Consider the following 23,768-nt stretch of genomic DNA (forward strand, 5'->3'; position numbering starts at 1 on the left):
CCTTTCTTATGGGAAAGGCATAAAATAAACATCTATTACTGATACTATCTGTATTTCTTTCTTTGGCCAGTAAAAATTTAAATGCAAATCCTGGCATCTCCCATGAATATCAGTAAGTCTAAACTGGGAGAATTGGTTAATGTAAGAGGGTTTTGGGTACTTATTAAAAACCCTAGGGCACTTACTGGATAGGCTCAGGCCAAGATATACAGTCGCAGGAGCTCTTCTGGCTTTGCTTTGATTAAGATAGTATCTAAGTAAATAAATATTCTCATCACCTTAGGGGATGAATAAGTGGTCTTATAGCCATAGTAAAGACTCAGGACTATGCACTGGCCAAACATCATATCTACAGATTTGGTGCCCCTTTCCAGGACAGCCTGATGGATTTCCTACAGCTTGAATGAAAATGTTGAGGAAGTATTTTATATTTCCTATAGTTTTTGAAATATAGTCATAAAAAACTTTGATCTTTAAATGAAAATGGATAGCATCCCAAACTCACTCAGGGACCACAAATACAGAATCTCAGGAGAATTTCTTCAGTGGATATATCCTTCCCAGGTCAAGGCTTCTGTTCTCTGATATGGTCAATTAATTCACTTATCTTAAATGCTGACTGGCATACAAGATACACTAGGCACACTAGACAGAAATAAATACATAAAATTTTAGCTCCCTTAATTTTACCAGACAGATTTAATAAATGCACATAACTAATGGGTATATAATGACTTCCCTAAACTCCTACTTGTAGATCATGCATTCTATTTCCCAGTACATCTTTTTCCCCATGAAAAATTAAATTGGAAAGTCAACAAGAAAGAAATCATATTGGGGACATTTTCAATCCATTCATTTACATTTTCACTCTGCAGAATGTGGATAGTGTATTTTTATGGCATGTTTGGTTGCTATTCAAAACATCTTTTTTTTTATTGAATAGCAAAATTATTAGATGAGTAGAATCCTGTATGCATAATAACAGCACAATTTAAAGCTGTCCCTAGGCTAATTTATGAAGCACTAAATCAATTGGAAAAGTTTTCCCTTTTTCTTAAAGAGGCACAAGGTTGCTTTTTCAGCTGGTTTTGTCTGTTTTCATGGTCTGCACATTGATCTTAGCGTGGTACAGTTAGCCAAAACATACGGGAAAAGAAATATCTGAGGGATGAAACTAATGATACATGCACTCTTTGTTGGTTTGTTTCACTTCCCCTTCTAAATGAATTCCCTGTTAACTAGAGCACAAGTCATTACTGAATAAGGTTCATAGGCACTGACCAATGTGTAAGAATAATTAACGCACAGGAGTTTTGCAAATAGATGTTTGTGACTGCACGAAGACAACGCTTGTAAGTCAACCCAGCAAAGTGGACTAATATGTACACCAGTCTCAGACAAGTAAGAAGCTCTTTGTGGGAAAGAGGTGGAAAAGACAGCAGAAATTTCAACTCTTTGGGGGCTATTCTGACAGTGTAGTTATCGACTGAGAAAGCAGGAGGACATTTACTGCTATTATTAAGTTGTTTTCACATTTGCTTTAAAAATGTAATCTGTTGCATTATTCTGTACTCTCATCCTGGGACTTTTAATTAGACACATTTTGGAAATTCAAAGTTTAAACCCATGCTTTTGTTAAATTGGTAAGCTACACCCTAAACTGGTAAAATGGACTTAATTTTATCCAGCAGAATTGCACTATGGATTCATAGTTAGTCTTTGATTTTATGGTCATGTTTAATGCCACTCCTTAGCTAAAGAAGACCTAAGGATTTGCATATATGCATTTTTGTCCTTCAGAAGGACAAATTATATTTCCTGTTCATGTAACTGGCATGAGTGCTGCATCCCCCTACATGACATAGTTAAAAGTGTATAATTAGCAAAACACAGTCCTTACTTGTCTGCCATCATCTGAGGCTGGAAGGGAGAATATTCTATTCTTGTATTAGTGTTGACAATAACCAGAATAGCTTGAACTTCCTCAGATATCCTGTCCCAAGGAGCCGCCTTTCTAATGCAGGATTTTTCACATCTGTTATCTATAGGGGAGAATGCAAAATGCCTCTCAAAAAATATCATTTGGACTTTTAACACACTTTGCAGCATTTTATGTCCATGAAACTGAGATAAACATACAATATTTCCATTTGGCATAGACAACATTACTCCACTATTATTTTTTATTTGAAAGAAAGCTGTATTTATTTTGTTGGCTAGCTCACCATGATACTCTCATCTCCTCTCCACATGATACTCTCCTCTTAACAGCTACGTCATATCTATACCAAAAGCTGTTGAACCAGCTGTTTAGTACTCACATAGAGCAATGTTTCAATTGCTCTGAAAAATCTCTTCCAAGATGTCTTGCCCTAAACTCTCTGTAATCAGAACAGCCATTGAAAGCTATGATATAAATGTGCTTAATAGTGCAATATGCACTCAAGTATCTCAGCAGAATGGATCTGTATGTGTACATTTGAGGTTTTTAAGGTACATGTTTAAACCCTCAGACAGCATACTTGGACTAAGTGAATAGTCAGGGTCATTGGAAGACTTCACTAAAAAGTTATGCCTGGTTTCATCACAGGAGAAGGCAAATAGGACAGACAGAACTTATCATAGGATTTAATGACTTTAGCATGCCATTCAAGTGACACTGAGGAGGCGTGACATCTATTCCACAGGCTGGAGTTGCAATGGGCAGTGAGAGAAATGTTACTTCAATTCAAAAGACATAGAGTTTACTTTAAAAGTGGAAAATAACCGGGCTCTGTGAAGGTAAGAGAGGACCGACATACATGCATTCTCATGCAAACTCAGGAGACTCACCAAAACACTCTTTGAGGACAAAAGCATTGCATCTGCCTCATGCTGGCCTCATTTGCATGACTGGAATTCACCCCAAATACACCACACAAAACACTGCAGAAACTCTGTGCCTGCAAGAGAAAAAATGGACTGTTGCTAATGTTTTATTAAAGTCTCGTAGTTCTGAACTAGTGTGGTGCCATTTTATGAGTGTTGGCAATATCCTGATGAATACCTGTGACAAGTGCCATTAACATAAAATACAAAGTGGAATTGGGCATGATGAGATATTTAAAATTTAGACATGCACTTACCACATTTAAAAATGTACTTCAGAGATATATTTTTAAACCATATATTTTTTAAAAGCAAGTCAATTCCATGCCTTATATTTTGAGTTTTAATTCCAATCAAGCTAATTTCTAGTCATCACAAACACATACCTGCCAGTAATGAAGGTTGTTTAATTAGGTCCAGATAAAATAGCTCCAATTCTGTTTCTGATCCACCTGTCAAAGCAAATCAGTCTTTTACATGACTTTAAAAAAAAACAAATTAGACTAGCTGATGATTTTTTGAATATTCAAGTAGACATACTGAAGATAAATCCAAACAGAACTTGTGACTGAACAAAAGCCTGGAATGTGACCCCAAAGATGAAGAGATCCTGTTCTGCCAGAAGCAGATTTCCAAGCTTGGTATTTGAGGATTATGAAGTCAAGGACAAGATGCTAAAAAGTGGCTACTGGAAAGGATAGCAGTGTCTTCCACAGCTTAGGGCAAGGTAACATTTCAATATTATGTAAAATTAAACACAAATAACAGTGTTAAAGGTCCTACTTAAAGCCCCAAAGCCAGGTGATTTTAGAACAGATGTGGCCAACTCATGCTGATATTGCTCTATGGAAAAAAATACTTTGCTGTTTGTGCTACTATTACAGAAACAAGTAGAAAATCTGGAAGGGCTGATAGGTTTGAATGCTAAAAAATACTTTCTTTTTCATTGGCTTCTAAGATGGACTAGTAGTCTGAACACATTTACTGGTAGGCAGATAGGGACATAAACTGACAATCACAAATGGCATTATTTGACATATGCAATGTTAATTAAAAAAACTCAGTACAGCTCTGAAAGATCACTAATAATTGCTTAATACCATAGGAGCTCAACCAACAACTTCCAAAAGTGTAGGATTAGGCACAAATGCTAGGCAGTAGACTAGAGAGAAAAAACTGATTAAAAAGCACCACTCAGACACACACTGTAATAATCTAGAACACAAAAAATGTAACTCAGATTTTAATATGGAGATTATCTACTGGGCTCTGGCAAGCAAATTAGTCCACATGTCCTTGCTGTTTCTGTACTTACTGTGTACTCAGATCTATTAAAGAAGAATGCACAAAAAAATATCAGGGTTTCATGTGGGGTTTTTTCTTGCTCGAGCCCACCATTTTTTCTGCTGGGATGATAATTCTCTCATTTTTTGATTCCCTATCAAAGTGGTTCTACTCATGTTAGTTATTAGAGTACTAACTTTTCTCCAGTCGTTTATACAGATTGTACTGGCAACTTTTGTGCCTTCTAGAAGATGAACTTGTTCATTTTGATTGATTTACAGTGCATGATGGCTTGCTCTTCTGACTGGCATTCTATGCACCATCTTCATTTTGTCTTTGTTTAGATTGGACTTTTTTATTTGGCTTTCCAAGCTCAGTGACAGTGGTGTGATTTTATCAGATGTCCACATTAACTTCTTACCTTATGCAGATAACTCCTGTAAAGCACAGTTATAGTAGCAGTGGGGCACAGTTGTTACAGCTGTACCAGATCCCATAATGTCTGAGGTATTTAATTCTTTTCTCTATGAATAAAATCCTGCCCCAGTAAAGTCAATCAGATTTCTTCCATTTCCCCCTATCACATTCATATGAGAGAAAGTTATGAGTATCAAAGTCTCAAAATCCATTCATGTTTCATTCATTAGAGTCTTTCCACTTCATTGTAAGGAAATCTGTCTTGTTAGATGACAAGGTCTGACGTGCATCTCACAACCGTATGTTGTGAAAATAGCAAGGCATGGACTTGCTATGCCTACATGTGGCAAACAGTTTCACCAGACCTACTTGAAATAAGGATATGATTTGTTTCCACCCCCAGATTATTTTGCTCAAGGTACAACAGGAATGAATTAAGATCATGAGTCAGAGAGTGAGACTTTTTTTTAATGTCATTAGGTGTCAGCCTGGGAGGACCTATGGACTGACTTGTTTGACAAATTAAGGAGCAGACTTTCCCAAGCTGTTCATACCCACTTGCTCCGCCTAGAGCACATGCTGTTCTTTCTAGTACTGGATGTCCACGATTATCTGTTATTTCTACAGTTCCAAAACCAGAGACTGATATGGCCCTATCTATATCTGTGAGAGGCAGGGGCAGCTTTAGGCCAGCTGGTTGTTGAAAAGGGTTGTTTTAATCTGGGCATTTGTACACAATTCACTCATGATATTGCATATACCTATATGCTGGATATTAATTAGCCACCAATTCCAAAAGTCTTCCAGATTCTTGTCTTTCATATATCATTGCCACCTTTACCATGCTTAAAATGGATTATATTCAGCTCTTCCATTTATGTACTTTTTTGCCTCTAGATCAGAAGTAGATAATAGTTATTTCAAATACAGATGCTGCATTGTTTCAGAATATACCATACTGCTGTTTGAGCCTGCAGAAACTCATGACAACTTTATGCAGCACAATTAATATTTAACAATGATTGGGACAAAATGCCTTGTCAGGTTCCTCCTTCTCAAGTGAGTACACACTGAAGTGAATAGAAGTTGTCCATTGTGAGCCTCCAGAAAGGAACATGGATGATTCCCTTGACCCCTGCTCTTTATATTCCACATATGGCAACATATGGCGAAACTGCTAAACACTACAAAATATATAAACCTGGAATTTTTCTTCCTTTTTGTTTGAAACAAATGAATCATCTGTATGACCATCACTGCTTCTTTGCAAGACCTGAAATCTGGGTTAGAGGTGTTAAGGATACTGGCAAAAGTCGGCCAGTGGTAGATTATTGATGCTCACACCTTGCCCCACAACAGGTGCACTCAAATATGAGCTGAATCACCTAGAAAGGTTCTGACCATAAGGAGCAATGAAGACCTCATGGGCTAGCACTAATACAACTGACATTTAAACTGTCTAAACTGGTAGATACAAGTAGCATGTTTGTTTATTTGAGCTCTATTTACTACAAAACCTTCTAGCCTTCCAAGAGTATTCAGGATTTTGCTAATCTCTCCTTTCTCCAAAATCAGCAAGCAGCTCATAGCAGAACCTGCTTCTGTGCAGGTCGCAGACAGTCTACAGTGAGCCTGCCTTCATTGGGTGTTTTGCATCATTTGTTGGTGTTAGGATGATATAGTTGCTTTCCCCAGGAGCACCAGGTTCTCCACCTCTTTGTGATGTTGTGTCCTCCAACTAATTTTTATTTAATCTCTCACCTAGTCTTAGTATGTTGTGCACAACAGTTCACCAATTATATACCCTCCAAAACAAAACTGACTCAGCTTGTCAGTGCATACCTGTATTGTAAAAGGGGAAAAAACCCCAGAACTGTCTTACATCACAATCCTACCTCTCCAGCATGCTCAAAATCATGCCCTTAAAACATGCTTTTAACAAGCCAGTAAGTATTGTACATTTTTCCCCAACTACTGAAAGCAGGGAGGTGAGGCACTTCTCTGTGTAAAATGGCACACACATTTTGTACATCTCATGTTCTAATGCTATTAGCTCAAAAGATTGAATTAAATAGAGAAAGGTTAATGAAAGGTTTCAGTCATGTTTGCAGTGACCATGATGAAGCAAAGGGGCAAGAGAAATGGCAGCTTTAACAATTAAACTCCCTCAACACATTCCTTTAACACTACTGCCATAACACACTGAAATGCCACAGTTAATCAGGTCACGCTTACTGCTAACACTCTACTAAGAAGTTGTTGTGACTCCCCTGTTGGGATGTTCTACAAGATGATCATGTTCTTCATTAACACTAAATAAAGGCAGTGTATTTTATATGCCACACAAATTAGTATCCTTAATTGTTTATAAATATAGGATCTATTTATATTTTTTTTAAATTCAAATATTTTAAAATAGCATTATAAATACATAAAATACAATCAAATTCCTATTCCCCTGTAAAACTCAGTTCTACTGTGGAATAGGAGGCTACAAGCAACTAGCAGCTGTGTTGTACCATACAGAAGTTTCCAATATGTGCTGGAAGTACTCCGCTTACCTCACTAAATGCCAAAAGCAAGTCTGGCACTACATCAGTCAGTCACATCTTCTTGCTTCAAGTATTTATTTCTCTGACTCTATTAAGTTGTAAGCAAACATCTGAGTAGTTGAACCTCCTGCGGGGTTTCATCACATTTTAGGATTGGCCCTTTCTGCATATCAATAAAAATAAATTGCAAAATATTTATAGTGCTAGCACATGTCAGAAGAATAAATTATCCTATAAACAGCCCACTTTTTGCTGTAGGATGCTCTGATGGCCTCAGTAAGGATAAAAGGAAACAAAGAAGTCCAGGCTTGCAGAGGGAGAAAGACAATATTGGCCAGCAATAACAGCATTAGCTCTGGATGTACAGGACCCTAGTTGGAGTCATGGTTTCCTCTGTGCCTTGGGCAAGGCAGTGAGATAATCTCTAAACAATAGGGTTAAGAGCATTTACAGCTACAACTTCAGGGTATTTCAGGGTTAAACAATTAAAAGTTTTGACACTTTTAGATATTTTAGTAACACAAACACTCCAAAGCAGAGAACTTCTTCAGGTTAAACTGAAGCTAGCAAAAAGACATGAAATAAAAAACATCTTCCATAATTTGATTCACCATCTTAACAATTTCTTTTAGCGATATAATTTTCATGTCATATCCATATTCTGAAAACTAAGATAAAAGCATGGTGTGTCAAGAATAAGAAAACGTGTTCCCATTAGCAGTACATGGGTAAGTCATGCTTTGGGTGGAGACCAGTAAACTACAGTAAGGCTCTGGTAGGTGCAAAGCTTAAGATGTTATTACTACCACCCATGTGAGGTTACTTCTTCACAGCAGAGATGTTGTGTAATGTGCTCCTGCATATAATGCAGGCCCACACTCCTTATAAGTCTAAAAATACTGCAGGGTATGGACTATGGCAGCTGGGAGGGCATATTTCCCAACACTGGAGCAGGGGCCTTCAAAAGACGGGCAGAGTGGGTATTATGGGAAATGTAATATCTTAAGCCAGTGCAACTTAAATCTACCCGAACACACCCTACATGAATAAAAATGGGAATAGGAAAAATGGAATAGGAGTAGGAATAATTCACATTGCCTACAGGAATAATGTCTGATTTTTTGCTAGTCTGTCCTTCAGACAGTGGGGTTTTTTTTTGGCTTTTACCATTTTACAGATATTAATTTGAGGAAATAGATTATAGAAAGGTTAATGAAAGGTTTTAGTCATAATTACAATGACCATGACCTAACAGAAGGCCAAAGAACCTTGCAATTAAAAAAGAATACCAAACTTTTATTTATCCATTGCCAGATCAAAAAAAAAATAAATGCCACCAGTGATTATACACCAGTTGATTACTAAAAAAGCTGTCATGTATCGCTTTGATGATGCAAGATGGTTATGGCAATGAGGTGCTACTAAAAATTCTTTGTAAGACTCAATTAAGTCATTTGTTTAATCTCATGGGGGTTTTCTCCCCCTATTCTTTTCCATTTTCTTTTACTTCTCTCCACTTTTTTTGTTTAGCTGTTTACTTTTTAACAGTTAGGAAGATATATTTTTTAAAGTACTTGAGGACTTCCACTATTTATTTAAGTTTTACTACATACTTTCTCTGATGTGGATGTCAAATACAATAACCACTTGAACAGTTCCAATACTATCTCTCTACAACCTTCAAAGTTCTTTGTGTTAGATACCGTGGTTCAAAATGCTGATCAGATACTGTGTGTAGACATGAAGCAGAAAATTCCCATTGAAATCTGTGACTTGCATCTTCCTTTACCATCCTATAACACAGAGCAGAATACTCCTCTTTGTTCAGAAAAAACATGCACCTATAAAATAATGTATGTAATGTCTGCTGAATATTCTCTACTATTCATGAAGTTAAAATTAACTTCTTGTTTTAATTGCTTATCAGTTCCACAAGCATAATTCCCATGATTTAACCTGCTTTCTCAGGGATCTGCTACCTTTCCATATAGAACTTCACATTTTTATGAATTTTTACTGTTTAAAATGTATATGTATGTAAATTATTATGCATCTGAGCCTTTCACATCAGACGTACAGTATAAATACTAAATCAATGTGGAAAACATCATGTCTGCTTTAACTTGACTTGATTATACCTAAATATAAAAAAATAAATTAGCATTTTACTCTATTTTTAGTTGTCTTCATTGTATTATACTGTATATTTGTTTAAAGTGTGGAGATTAACACCCCTCCCAACTATTTCCTTTAGTTTTATGCTAATAAAGTGAAACTTAAAACAGCTCAGGAGGGCCTAGGAAGAGAAAGTAAAATGTCTAATACAGATATTCTTCAACTGAAGGACAAATATGCTGGAAACCTTGGAATACTGAGTTTTATCCTTTCTGAGAACAGACCTACCTATTTCAGATGGTCAATTTAGCACAAGTTTTGCTAAAAAAGGCTGAGAGAGTATAAAGTTTTCTTTTAATTTAGATGATATTTTTACTCATGTTTTCCATAATTTATTATTGATTAATCTTAGATTTATTACCTATATTTTAGCTAACAATTTAGTATTCAAGAGGTTTTAAAAAATAAAGCAGCTACAAAATGCGGCAATTCAGCAATTGTGCCAAAGACCGTTTTTCTTGTCCATGGACGTGATTGACATATCAATGTGACTCAGGAAGAAAACATTATTAATATGAAGAAAAGTTATGACTTTTGAATGATGTCGGCTTGCCTTGTAAGTAATTCCCTGGGTTATATCTGCATTGCATATTCTGGTAAGTATACATAGTCAGATTCTCTTTACACATTTTAGCTTCTTTAATAATTTTGTTAAATGCAGAAGAGGGGAAAATAAAGACATATTATTAATAAACAAGCAATTAAACAGGTTAGGGCAACAATGCAATGCTGGTCATTCAGGAACCCTGTGCTAATTTTAATTAGCTGCTTTCCCTTGCTTTCAAATGTAATTAAAGCAGCTTAGTTGTGCTCAGTGATGCAAACCACCTTATTTAATCACTAACATTATTTCCCTGAACTATTAATGATTTTCAAAATGCTTGTTTATGCAGAATTAGAACAGTAATTATCTTACCAGTTAATTTTGTACCTTCACATTTCACACCTCGCTCAAACGTCATTCATTTACCACAGCCTTTCTGTCAAAACAAAGAAATGCTTGTTCTAAATGTGCTTCTGACTGCCAAATTGAAAGCCAAGTTTTGTTAACACTAATAAAGTAGCTCCCAAGTGAAACAGGTGTAGTAATTTAGACCCTTCCTGTCTCAAGCTTGCACGTACATGCTATGTCTTTTCTTTATTAGCTTTAAAATGAGAGCTTGGTGTGCAAAATAAGCTATTTAATTCAGACTTGTGGAGCAGAATATAATCTTTAATTTAAACTAGAGCCGTAAAAAAAGGCCTTTAATTTTAACTGGCATGTGCGTGTGAATTTGAATTAATAATCCAGAAAATTGAAACTGTTTTGCTGCTGTTGCTGGATAGTGACTGTTCTTCATATGCCCTTAGTTTCACTCACTCTATTTCTCTCTTCCAAGATTTATCTAGTTCTTATTTTATGGTGTTGCTATCTTACAGAAAGGGAATTCTTATAAAAAATAAATTCTCCATTGACTGAATTCTTACAAAAACATATTGTATTGAAAGAAATTCTTATGTCTGTATTAATTCATTTTACAGAAAGAATATAACTGCTGTATTCATTATATCTACTTAATCTAGAATTTAAACACACCATGAATTTACACTTCACAAGTAATCAGATTGTTTCTCCTGTTATTCCTTTTAGTGCAAGTTAACAACTAGTTGTGTACTTATAGTCACAAAATACAATAGCCTTACATTCTTTCTCCTGACTCTTGTAAGAAAGGGAAGTCTTCCCTATTATGAGGAAAATTAAGCAACTGCCCAATGCCATACAAAAGAAAATCTGTGGCAGAACTAGAAATAAAAAAAAAAAAAAAAAAAAAAAAAAACTGTTCTGGAACAGTCTCTGAGGTCTCCTACACTTACGCCAAGTTGTGCAGTAAGTGCTAGTGATGAGTGAATGTTGCTCCTTTTTCAGAAGACGGCTTGTGAGCTAGATGAGCAGCCTACGAGGAGTCATACTGACTCTTTCCTCCCCGGGGCCACACATCAGACAAATAAACATCTATCTATTTAATTCAAATAAATTCAACATTTCATCCACAAAATAAGAAGACAGCCTAAAAATCCCCCTGTACATCAGGCCTATCACTTATACACTGCATCTGTGGATAGCACCGATACACACACATTGGCAAAATCCCTTATGAAAAAAAGGGGACAAAAAAGACTGGATTTGATGTAATGCTTCTAGAATAGATATAATCTAACAATATTTTTTTCCAGGAAACGTAATTGCAAACAGAGTATTATACCTTAGCTTTTAAAGGCTCGTTAATGTGGTTAAATGTAAACATGAAAGCAGTGCCTTTGACCTCCACTGGACTACTTTAAAGCATAAAGTTAGCCATGTAAGCAGAGGGATGGCAACATGGACACCTAACAGTACAACAATAATTTTGCATGTGTTCATTAGAGGCAGAGAATTACTGCAGTCAAGATTTTAAATACCACATCACATTTTGCAAATATTCTTTCTAAATACATCATAAATCATACAGAAGAAAGCAGATCAATGTGCAAAAGAAACTGTTTTAGTTTAAAAGCCATATTTTGTCTAAAAGCTTTACATGCACTCTGACAAGTAGTTATATTTTAATAAATTTAAATGTATTAGATTTTTCCAAAGATTCTATAAATTTGAGACAGCTAAAATTATTTCAATATTTTCGGATTGACCAAGATCCATGGTCTCCTGGCAACTAGCAATCACATGGCTGTAGAGGTTTTGGCCTACTGTTACAATGCCGTTACATGTTTGGTTGATGATTTATTCAAACCCAGTTTCAAACCTGCTGTTAGCTCCCTCATTGCTTTAATGCAGCTAGTCTTCCATTCATAACTGTCAAGAACCAATTCAATGGGACTTGGGCTTATTAAGCACCCAAACTGTGTACTGAACATACTCAGTTTTGTGTCTAGGAATGTGAATAAACACTGTACTTTCCATCCGTTTAAATTGATCTCTGATGTTTTTAACATCATCCAATATTTTTGTCTTGTTATCAAGATACTCAACCATGAACTCCAAATAATGCATTGGGTACAGTGGTAGCAGGTGGCAGTAAGCCTGCCTGCCTTCTTTCTAACAGGGGCACAGACACAGGGAGAGGTTGGTGTAATACTCTGTTCTTGCAGTAAGTTACTGTATATACAGAGCATAAAGTTTATGATTTTACAGAAGAACAGGAAGGACAGGCTCATCTTCTGGATACAACATTGTGCTTGGAGAAACAGCAATGGACTTCTTTTCTTAAATAATGACTTAATGCTTTACTAGAAAAGAGAAAGATTGCTCTGGCAATTAATCACAGTGGATATTTACCCTACTGAGGACAATATATCAATTGTCTTGGTCAAACACACCAACCGTATAAATAATATAAAGAGAAAATGGGTTTTGAAAATAAAAGAATACTTTAAAAGTGCATTTATATTTTAATCTGTTAATTCAATAGTTTCAAAGAGGCATCTTTGAATCAGAGGCTTTAGTAGTTTCTTATGTTGAATAAAGTGGCAATATGATTTTTCTCCATTCTGCACACATAAAGAATATTCTAAATGTGTTGCCACAATTACACTGCAGCAGTGTGCATGCTATTTAATGTGAGCCTGGGAATAAACTGGTTCAAACCATTTGGTTTAAAACAATCATAAATAGCCATTTTAACATAATGATTCTGGTATAGTATGCTTTGCTTGAATTTCAAGGATTCTAGTGGGGAAAACATAACATTCTGAACACTAATTTAATTTAAACTAGGACTACTGTAAAATTCAGGTTCTGACCAAGTAGCAGTTAAATAAAGTTTGAGATTGCTTTTTTGGATTTTGTTTTTCTTTTGGCACAAAGAATTCAGTATTTCTCAGAAAGGAAATTATAAAAATATCTAAAGATGCCAGCAAGAATAATTGGAGGGTCAGGAGGTTTTTTCTTGAGTGTTTGCTGATGTTTTGCCCATCCCATCAAGAATTTAAACAGAGGAATAAAATGGCACTCTGTCTTCTGGACAGCTTGATGTTTGTCTTTGCTGTCAAGCAAAAAAGGATGCAATTCCATTCATACAGAGAAGATTAGAATAATGCAGAAAATATGATAAAACAGAACAATTCACAATGATAGCCATATCATATGGTAAGGGGTCTAGAGTCCTTTGGTACACAGAGACTAACACACAGGGCCCTAATGAATCAAGGTTGTTCATTAAGAACAAATGTACTTCCTTACCAGCTGTTTACATTTTCATGAAGAAGATTTTAAAACAAATAACTTCTTAAAATTATTCAAAATTATTTCAACATCGTTTAACTACACTACACTTTAAGCCTGATGCTGTAAATACAACAGGCCTCACTGTTTACATTCAGGAGTGCCTGCAACAGAACTACTCCGCATTATACTTGGGAGTCCTTGTGGGAAAATCCTACAGCAAGCACTGGGAGAGTCATGAGATAGAAGTATGAATGTATATGTAGGTTTTTCAAAAGGATAGTTGCCCTAGAAAATTAATCATCGTTCATTTTCTACAAGACTTTCAGTTCAAACTCATGGCTTCCTTTAGAATAAACACAGTGGACACAGTTCTTCAGGCTGTTACATTTGATTTGTAGCAATGTAATGCTAAATTTAACTAGCCCTGAACTGGGAAATATATATGGTGTTCAGGCTTTATCTTTAAATAAAGCTTACTGCTGTTCTAAGTTAATCAAAATCTTTTGCAAACTTGGAAAAGAGTACTTTCACCTCTAGATCTTTTTTCAGTGACCTATAGAAATATCTGTTCTTTGGGAAGGCAAGGCAGTGTGCAGCACTCCTATAGTCTCTTTCAGTGTATTACCCTGAATGCTGCTAATTTTTCAGATGCATGAAGCAATTCAGTATTGTCTTACTCTTCCTGAATATATACTGATTACCTTGGGATGACATCGGATGGAAATTTAGGGAAATTGCTTAGGTAAGCATTGAATAATGTCTGGGAGTTTGGATCCAACTTTTAATTCCTGAGTGTAACTTTCTCTGTACCAAACTGTCCTTAACATCTTACCTTACTCTATCAGATACTCATATTTGTCCATAAATGCCATGTACATCTGGCCCCAAATATAGGAATGCAATGAAATAAATGAAATTAAAAATCATGGGTAGTAGTAGTAGCAATTTATAAATAAAATTTATAAATAAAAATTATTTAACCATTTCTTATTCAGAGACTTAATCTGGGAGAAGTAATCAGCAGTTAAACTAATCAAAAAATGCTATCAGGGAAGGGAGGAAAAGAAGCTCAGTAGGTCAACCTGTGCAGCTTTGTACTTTGAAGCAGGGTCTATTATAAAGTTATGATTTGTAAATTTATGCATAACCTGTTTCTTAAAAATTATGACAATTATGTAGCCTCCTTAAATAGCTGCTCCTATCCCCCAATTAGCATTACTGTCTAACAGATTGTTTCTTTTATTATATTTAATACAAATCACTTTTGCTGCACACTAAAGAAGTATTTCTTGCCCTGCTCTTAGTGAATATAGTAAACAATTGTTCAACAACCTCTTCGTATTAATCATTTAGAGCTCACAGTATTCACCCCCCAGTCTTTTCTCGGCTAGGTAAATCCAGGAGTTTCTAGGGGTTTTTTTTGTTTGTTTGTTTTTTCATGTCTCTGATTAGCCCACATTTATCTTGACCAATAACCAGGCAGAGTATTGCATCTCAGGTCACACACTTCAAGGAGTAATTTTCTCCCTGATTTTAAATCTGAGGGTCGTGATCATACAACCTGGATTTACACTATGTTTTTCTTTTCCCCTGATACTTATAAAGATCTTTTGAATTCTAAAGGTAATCTCCAAGTGCTTGCAAACTCTTCCTGATTGGTGTCAGCCAAAAATTTTTTAATGGTATCTGCTGTTACATCATCAGAGAGTGGAACTGGATCCATGAGAGACCTTATGGAAGCCTGTTATGTACATCCCTGAGTTGCAAAACAAAGTATTACTATCTTTGAGCATTTTAAACATTTATGTAAATGTTGTACTTAGCTTCATCCTGTTCATAATTTCCTACATCACAATCTGTATTATTTAAGCATAAAAAGATGACATTTTAGAATATGTGGTTTTTTTCTATTTCAATCACAGAGCAGATTCAAGTTCTTCTGTGAACTGAGAAAAAGGAAATGAAAGGCAAGGCATACCTCATCTGCCTTAAAAACTGATGAAAAAAGATACAAATTAAGAGGAAAGTAAGAAGGTCATCAACAAGCAGAATCCCAGGAAATATAATGGATTAAGCCAACTTTAGTATAAAAACTCTCCATAAGAGTGATCATAAACATAAGCAGTTAATATTTCCCACAGAATTTTAAAAGGAAGAAGGAAACTAAACAAGCCAGGTAACATTCATTTTGCTTTCATGTATAATTTGAACTCTCAACACCCATATAAAATGTGTGCTTACTGGAGAAAAACATATACATTAGTTCTTCCCTTACTCTTCCATACTTGAAAGATTAACATAACTAGTATGAATAAGGTTTTCCTTGATTATTTAACATTGATAATCATACCTCAGGGCCTTGGGGTTCCACAGAGGCTGAAAGCCATGCAAGGACTGTATTTCCCCTCTTGTAAGCTATCCCCCACAAAAGATGCCCTCTTTCCCTTGTAGATCTCAGACCATGTAGCCCTGGCCTTTTGCTCTGCCTATTAGGTTCTTGCTCAGCATTCTCACTTTTCAGCAGTTCACAGGAGGGTGAGTTTTTATTTATAAAATCAAGGCCCAGAAAAGAAGCGTGACAGACTTCAGGTAGTGTTTCCAGAACCTTCCCCATGAAAGAACAGATAGATGTATATACATGAACTTTCTTGATTACAGTATTGTGCCTGTCCCAAAAAGGCATGCAGAAGCAAGGCTTTAAATTCTTAAAATATCTCCCCCATGTTTTACACATATATCTCCATATTTCTTGAAAGATAACATTCTGACATGAAGTTAGGTGTGGGAGAATATCAGGTGAGCAAAGAATAGTTAACACCAACTTTAAATATAAAAAGACTAGCACACCTCTGCTCTACTGAAAAGCAAATTCAGAGGCAGAAGTAACACAAATTTTTTCCAACTTGTGCATGAAAATCCCAAAGAGAGTAAGCTAGTCATGGGGAACGCAGAAGTATTTATCTGTTGTCTGTAAGTATCAAGGCAGCCTTCTTTATTAGTGTAATGAACAATGAAACTAGAACTACTGCACACATTCAGATAAAACACAGATCAGACGGTTAGTCTGTTCCCCTGTAGAAAGTGATATTCAGCAACTCTGTTCACAGGCTAAATCTCATGTCAAGAGAATGGATAAATGTTCCAGAGCTCTTGTGTAGGTCTCTTTCACTGCCTTGTGCATTCAGCCTCCACACTCAGAATCTCTGCCAGCTCAGATGAAACCCATAATATTTTTGTAGCTATTGTGTTTTGACAGCATCAGAATTGACTGATGTAATACGTAGGAAGCAGAGAGCCTAATAAATCCTATTAAAAGTTAAAGTTTCAGTCCAATAGCCAAAGGTACATGAGGTAATGTATCCAGAGTTTTCAGTCACAGTCTCCTTTATTATGGCCTATTTCAACCAGCCTAATCTAAAATGAATGCATTAAGTTTTGTGTTCTTTGCACAGCTGCTGCCAGTTTCTCTCTGCCCTTCCTCCTGATTTGCTTGGTAGTTTGGGAGCCTAAGGGAGGGGTGGATTAAATTGGAAAATATAAATAACAAATCAAAAATTAAAATTGATTGGATAAACAATTTCCCTTAGACTGTTTCTTAATAAGTGATCGATTTTTTAATCAATATTCATTATTTCTCAGAACATACCAAACTGTTTATTGAATAAATGAATGGTTGGAACTACAATGACATGAAATCAAATAGGTGAACCAATTTCTTTAATAACATGGGCTGAACAGGCCACCTCATCTTACCTGGTTGAAACAAAAAGTCAGAAATTCAAGACCATTGAGTAAGTGATCCAAATAAAAGATGTGATTTGTTTTAGGATCATGTGCTTTCATGTTTAATACGCAGAGGTGTAGAGCCACATGCTGATTTGTAATATTTCTAAATTGCAGCTGAAAGTTTCTTTCTTTTTGATACAACTTTTGTGTTCTTTCCAACAATTCTTCATTAGTCAGCATACTGCAAAGCTTCTGAAATAAAATTCAGATCTGAAAAATGAGATCTGTAAAACTGTTCACCGTAAAGTCTTCAGGCATAGCAAATGGATTTCTCTAATAAGTTTTTATTCATTGGTATCAGATTCAGGGGTACATATAAACTATATGCCGCATCCTAATATATACTTCGAATTATTTAATATTATTTGGTATAATGTAAAAAATAATCTCCTTTTGAGGCACAGATATTCTAAAGTTCCTTTTTTCAGTTAAAGAAAAATCACTAGGGTATGAGATCTCCAAGGAATGTTTGCACATTTGTTTAAAACACAAGCATTCTACATAATACAGACCATAACACTTACATGAACTTAAACTCACAAAATTTCTTCCAGTATGTGGAAATACTTAACCTTCCTTTGTACTCACAATATACATGATTCTACTTCTTATGAAAAAGTATAAACTGTATCAATCAACTGTTAATTAATTTGTACGAGTGCTCACTTTAACATCTATTTTAACTTGTCACAATTAATTTAACATATGACCAAACAACAATATAACTCTACAGCTCTGCAGAGATAAAAGTATGAAATAACCTGAGCAATGAAAGGAATCAGAAGGATAGCAGTTTCAGTTTGTACACATTTTGTAAAAGAATTCCACATGTTGTTGTCACAATTAATTACAGAGGAATCAAATATCAATCTATTGTGCTGTGTTGTCATCTACAATAACACTAATTAATATAATAAGAAGAAATTTCATTCAACTCACAGATTTCTGCAAATGGTAAAACCAGAAATCTAAATCTTCAAATGTAATTTCACTTTCAGTGTCACTCTACCTTACAACACTGCTTCCCAATAATAAATCTCTAAATTCTGTAAGCAGTCTCCAAATAGTTAATGAGTACAACAAATCATTAAATAGAAGGGCATCAACAAAAGCAAGAAAAAAATTAGTAAGGAGTGAGTCAGACTTAATTCTTCAAGCTGCCTCTGCACCTATGTAGTTAGTAGTACCATAATTCCAAGAACAAAATCACAGGCACTAATGCTCTGGATTCATTCACAGAGCTTCCCAGTCCCTTAGTCTGGCATTTTGCATTGTTCACTTTAATATACATCTGCATGAGTTTGTTAAGAATCTTTTGGAAATTTTAAAAGTGTGTTATTTTTCCAGTATGAGCTTGCTTAAAATAGCTGTGATTGTCCTATTAGTGAAGGCAACAGGAAACTTGGTAAACCACTCAGATGAAACAGAGGCAGTTTATGTCCCAAGGACTGGCCAGAAGATGGTGGCAGAGAGCAGTTCTCCCTTCCTCCTTCCTCACTTGGTTTATCACAGTAATTTTAATCCTCAGACCCCAAACTCCTCTGGACACCTCATTACACTGCTACACAGCAGTCTCCTGACTTATGCCATCAACTTACTTTCTATGGTTTAAGATAACGTAACAAAGCTCAAAGCATTGGTGTACATCCAGTTCATTCAGTTAGACCTGGGCACTTGCATAAGTATGCTACAGGCTGGATGCACTCTGCTCTCCCATATCTGTTAAAAACCAAGTATCATGACATTAGTTTTGGTAGTGATAAGAATCAAACATTTTCTGGAGCCATTATTGCCTAAAATGTTAATGCAGTTTACTTTTTTCAAATGTGATCGATAGCTGGGGGAAAAGTGCCCATAAATTACTAAAGGCAAATACCATTCTATTAGCACTCAGGAGATTTTGCAACATTTGCCAGTCTCTGTTTTACTGGAAAAAAAAAAAATTAATTTGCTGAAAGCCTAGTTTTTTACCTGTCTTTGTCTTCCTCTGTATAAGAGGGATATTTTTATCATGAGTCATTTAGGAGATGTAATTCTAATGTACTATAGCTATAGGTTTCAATTAATGTTCTACCTCTCTGTCAGCTTTACATTCCATGTTTTATGAAATCATTAACTATTGTCATGTTTCTATTATGATACTATTAGGAAATAAAGAGACGTATGTAAATGGAGATGTAAAATAAATGTATGACAGTTACTAGGAGCAACATCTGTGCACTATCATACATGTTTACACTAATTTTCTAAAGATTGTTCCATTCATTACAGAGCATTGTTACTTGCTGTGGCACAACCCTTATTTCCATGCATTTAGGGATTGAAGCAAAGAGAGGGTAAATGAGAGCCTAATCAATACCACTTTTCATTTTGCTTCTAATGTGCTGCCTTTCTTTTCTTCATGAACAAATCCAAAAAAGATCCTGACGTTACAGTCATAAAATGTAATTCTTCTGCAGAAACACAGACAATAATGCTCTCTGTATTCAGGCGTATTGCATATTCTAATGGCATTTGGCTAAATTGAGTATGGATTTAACATCAAAGGCTTCATGAATTTTTCAAATGAGATATTAAAGTCAATATTTCAAGTGAAAGATATTTCAATTTAGTTGCATACACAACAATAAAAAACTTCTACAAGGCAGAGGTACTAGTGGCTGTGGCAGTATTAGTTCATTCAGGAAATTATTAGTTTATAAGAAAATCAAACAGAAGGTTGTGATATGGCAATGACACTGAATAAATTAGACTAACCGATACGCGCTAACGTACTTTATCTCTTGGAGTCTGAAGCAGAACTTGCCACTGGCATGTTCAGCGCTTCAAGCAGGGCTCCATTTGGGGATATTTTATTTATTTATTTCATAAATTCAAACAGTTAACATCAAGATTTGCATTCAGGACCTCAGAAATCTGCTTATTTTCATCTCTGAAAGGGCTAGGCCTACTGTATGCAAAAAAATCTTAAGATTAAAAATTTTTAATCTAAGTGTATTTTGTTCCGTACTGTCAATGCTTATGCAATGTTGCTTCTGCTTTCATACTGAGTTACTGAATGTTCAGACTTAGTGCTCACAAAAAGTCTACTGACCTCTGACAACTTTTGTGTCCTGGCAGAGATAGACAAAGACTCGCAAACAATGCAAATATGGAGTCTGGATGCTCCTTTCCTTACCCATTTTAGGTGCATGTAATGTAGCAAAATGTCTATTAAATCAGTAAGATGTTGTATTATGCTGTCTGGACATATTACTGAAGAACACATTCATTTGTATCACCTACCACTCATGGGGGAGCTGGATACACTACACATGCATGTAGTGCTCATTTAGGCATCTATAATCACAGTGACATTGTGCTACTCTAAGACCAAATACATAATTTGTTCACACACGGAGTAACAGCAACCACAGATACATACCACTGAAGATGCAATGATTACTGATTTTACTACTAATCCTTGTATTACTAAAAACTCATGATAATTAATAATAATAAAACTACTAAGAAGAAATACTGTACTTGCAGTCATCCCGTGCTGCTACCACTATAAATCCAAAAAGGTTTGCTACATATGTGACCCTTCTACAGAAGACCCCAGCCAATTCTTGAGAGTGCCCTTAAACACAGGTGGGAGGGCAAGCTTTTTTGGATACAAGGTGAAAGGTTGATTAGATAGTGTGGGCCCATAACATGTACATAACTATAAAAAACTCTGATCCTAAAAGCCTTTCCTTGGAAACAGTGGGTTGTTTGACTGTACAATATTCACCTGCAGGGTTTGCACTTACTGTGAGAGCACTTTAAGGGCTCATAAGATCCATAAAAATGAAGCAGTCTATAACTAAATGTTAAACTGCTAAGCCTATTTCTATCATCCATGGTAGCTGCTGGACTGATAGCAAATGCCTACCTGTTAGTCAGAACTAAACAAAGCTAGTAGCCTTGTGTGGAACACTTGCAGGGGCTGAGGCATTGCTATTTTTCCTCTATTCAAACGCTAGATAATTTGTAGCACTGTTTAATTTATTCAGTTTACACCCTGTAGGTCTCGGGGTCCTAGACAGTTTGTTCACCCCTAGAGCCCTTCTGAAACTCAGTGTTCAAAGCTTTATAGTATTTCCATAAAATGGAAAGTGCCACCATCTCAAAGGCAATCAATAGGGATAAATATCATCTTCAGAAACAGTACTCTCAGAAAAAGTATTTCTTGTGGTAACAAAGATAAGGCAGAAGTTTTGTATGGTTAATAAGATCCACTAATAACTAGAATTATATTTTCAAAATTGCCTCTGGGGCTGGGGAATATGGTTTCCTTTTCATCTGTTGTGATTTCTGGACATCCTTGAGATCGTTTTGCAAGCTACAGTTCACATTTCATGAGTCAGCAGTGCATCCAAAAACTTCCAGTTGAAATTATTGAAATTTTGATCTTTTTTATGACATGACTTAAAATGACACTGTTAAGATGAAAGATTCCCCCATGATCTCCATTCTCTCTGAGAATCAATGTTTAAGGAATGATCCTCTGAATTCAATAATTTCATATTTTCCCTCTTGATTTTAGGGATGTACATAAAGTTAAGAGTACCTCTCTTGCGAGATCTGTGTCAAAATGAGAGCTCAAATCATTCTTTAGAGCACTGTTAGCTAAAAAGTAGTATTTGGAGCTAAGATCAGAAGAGGAGACAACTAAGCTGTAGGCTTTCATCTTGGACAAGCAAATGCTATGCCAATAATGAAGTCATTCGTGTATCACATTGTACATAACTTTTGTGTTTAATGTAAGTTTTTATTGAAAACATGTGTATGTGTAGATTATCAATAGAAATAAACTGGAGAGATTGTGCTACCTTAAACCTGCTTTTGACTCTTTATTAACTGGTGATAATCTGCACTGATCTGCATTGCAAGTCCATTGCAGATGTTGCTGACATTAAGATGTATGACAAGAAAACAACAGAAAGAGCCAATTTAAACAGGTATTTCACACTAACTCAACAATACATACAGTGCAAAATGTCTTTCATAGAAGTTCAAGTTTTCTACTTGATTCTTCGCAATTTTATGCATGTTATTATAAATAGAGAGTAATGAAAGTCCATTTGATAGTTACTCGATTTCCTCTCATTTCATAGCTTTCTAAAATTTGCTAGTTTGTTGTTTAAGTTTCTTACCAGAGGCTAGAGAAGGAACTGTAATTATGTAATTAAGTGAAACTCATGGCATGGGAAAGGCTGGTTACATTTTTTTGGAACTACTATCCTTACAGCCAGAGCAAGCACAGCTGCTTTCAGACATGTTCATACATTCTGTAGGGAATGAAAGGCTTGACCGGGATTGTACTTCTGCGCGTTTAGTCCCCCTCCACACAGTAAGTGGAGCTGGCAGTCCACCAAAGCTCAGAACATACACTCCTGCACTGTTCAGAAGAAGGTATGGCATTTTATTAAGGGGGAAATAATGCCTTCGGGGCACCACATAGGACCATCTTCCTTACAGAGGAAGAGCCATAAAGGATGAAGGACACAATCAAAATGCTGGGACAGAAAGGTGGGAAATGTGTATAACCCAGTGAAGAAGTGATCCCTGAATCACATTGTAATTCTTTCTTTTTCTTTCCATTTGTTATAGGTCAGGTCCACAGCATTAGCTCTCCATCTAGGTAGAAGTAAGATACACTGAGCCCTCCAAAAGATTTTTTAGTCTCTATCTGGGAAATGCATTTATTATGAAGTCTTAAATGGTTCACAGCACATGTGATAGTCCTCCAAGCTAGGGTGATTTTGGATGCTTTTACAGAGTGACAAAGCAGGAAATAACACAAGAAAACACCTTAGTCAGTAAAAATCAAAATAAAAAGCTCCATGTAGGTCATCTGAAAAGCCTAAAAGGCAATCAAAAATCAAACTGTTAGCAGCCTCACTATATACAAGAATAGGAACAACAATGTAAAGTATAATAAACAAATTTCTCTAGTAATGTGAATTACACAGATGTTTTCTCCATCAACTCCTTACATATTTTGGAAGCCACACAGTACCAGTGAAGGCAACAGGAGAACTTACCCAATTTCAGTAGTTCAGCAGTGAGCATTGTGTGCTTGTCCACCCACCTCCCTGAAGAAAATAAATGTTACATGTCAGGAATGAGTCCAGTAATTATCTTCTAACACAGGAGTAATGCCAGCAACATTCTGGTAATAGCAGCATTAATGCTGAAAGTTTACGTTTTCAAAAGGAAAAACATTTACAGACACAATCTGGTTATTTTAACTGTCACAGGCCTCAGTGATCTGATATTGCTTAGCATTGTGGCCAAGGCATTAAGCCACTTGTATCTACCTGCCACCCAAATAGATCTCCTCAGTATTTCTCCTATGAACTCAACAATTAAACCAACAAAATTTGAAGAAAGGGCCATGTCATTATTAACAATAAGAAACCCAGAAAAAAATTATTTATTTTGCTAAAAATAGA

At 35.7% G+C, this 23,768-nt stretch overlaps 1 long non-coding RNA gene across 1 annotated transcript; it reads right to left on the reverse strand.

The window, feature by feature from the left end:
* Positions 1-2,848: 2,848 nt before the first annotated feature.
* On the reverse strand, positions 2,849-23,411 carry LOC113483099. The gene is made up of 3 exons (XR_003398955.1): positions 23,358-23,411; positions 3,258-3,323; positions 2,849-2,945 (listed from the first exon to the last, which is right to left on the reverse strand). It is a non-coding gene; the product is annotated as an uncharacterized LOC113483099 (long non-coding RNA).
* Positions 23,412-23,768: the final 357 nt, after the last annotated feature.

The sequence above is a fragment of the Athene cunicularia genome, assembly GCF_003259725.1.
Source record: "Athene cunicularia isolate RWA chromosome 8 unlocalized genomic scaffold, athCun1 chr8_part1, whole genome shotgun sequence".
Taxonomy (NCBI): domain Eukaryota; kingdom Metazoa; phylum Chordata; class Aves; order Strigiformes; family Strigidae; genus Athene; species Athene cunicularia.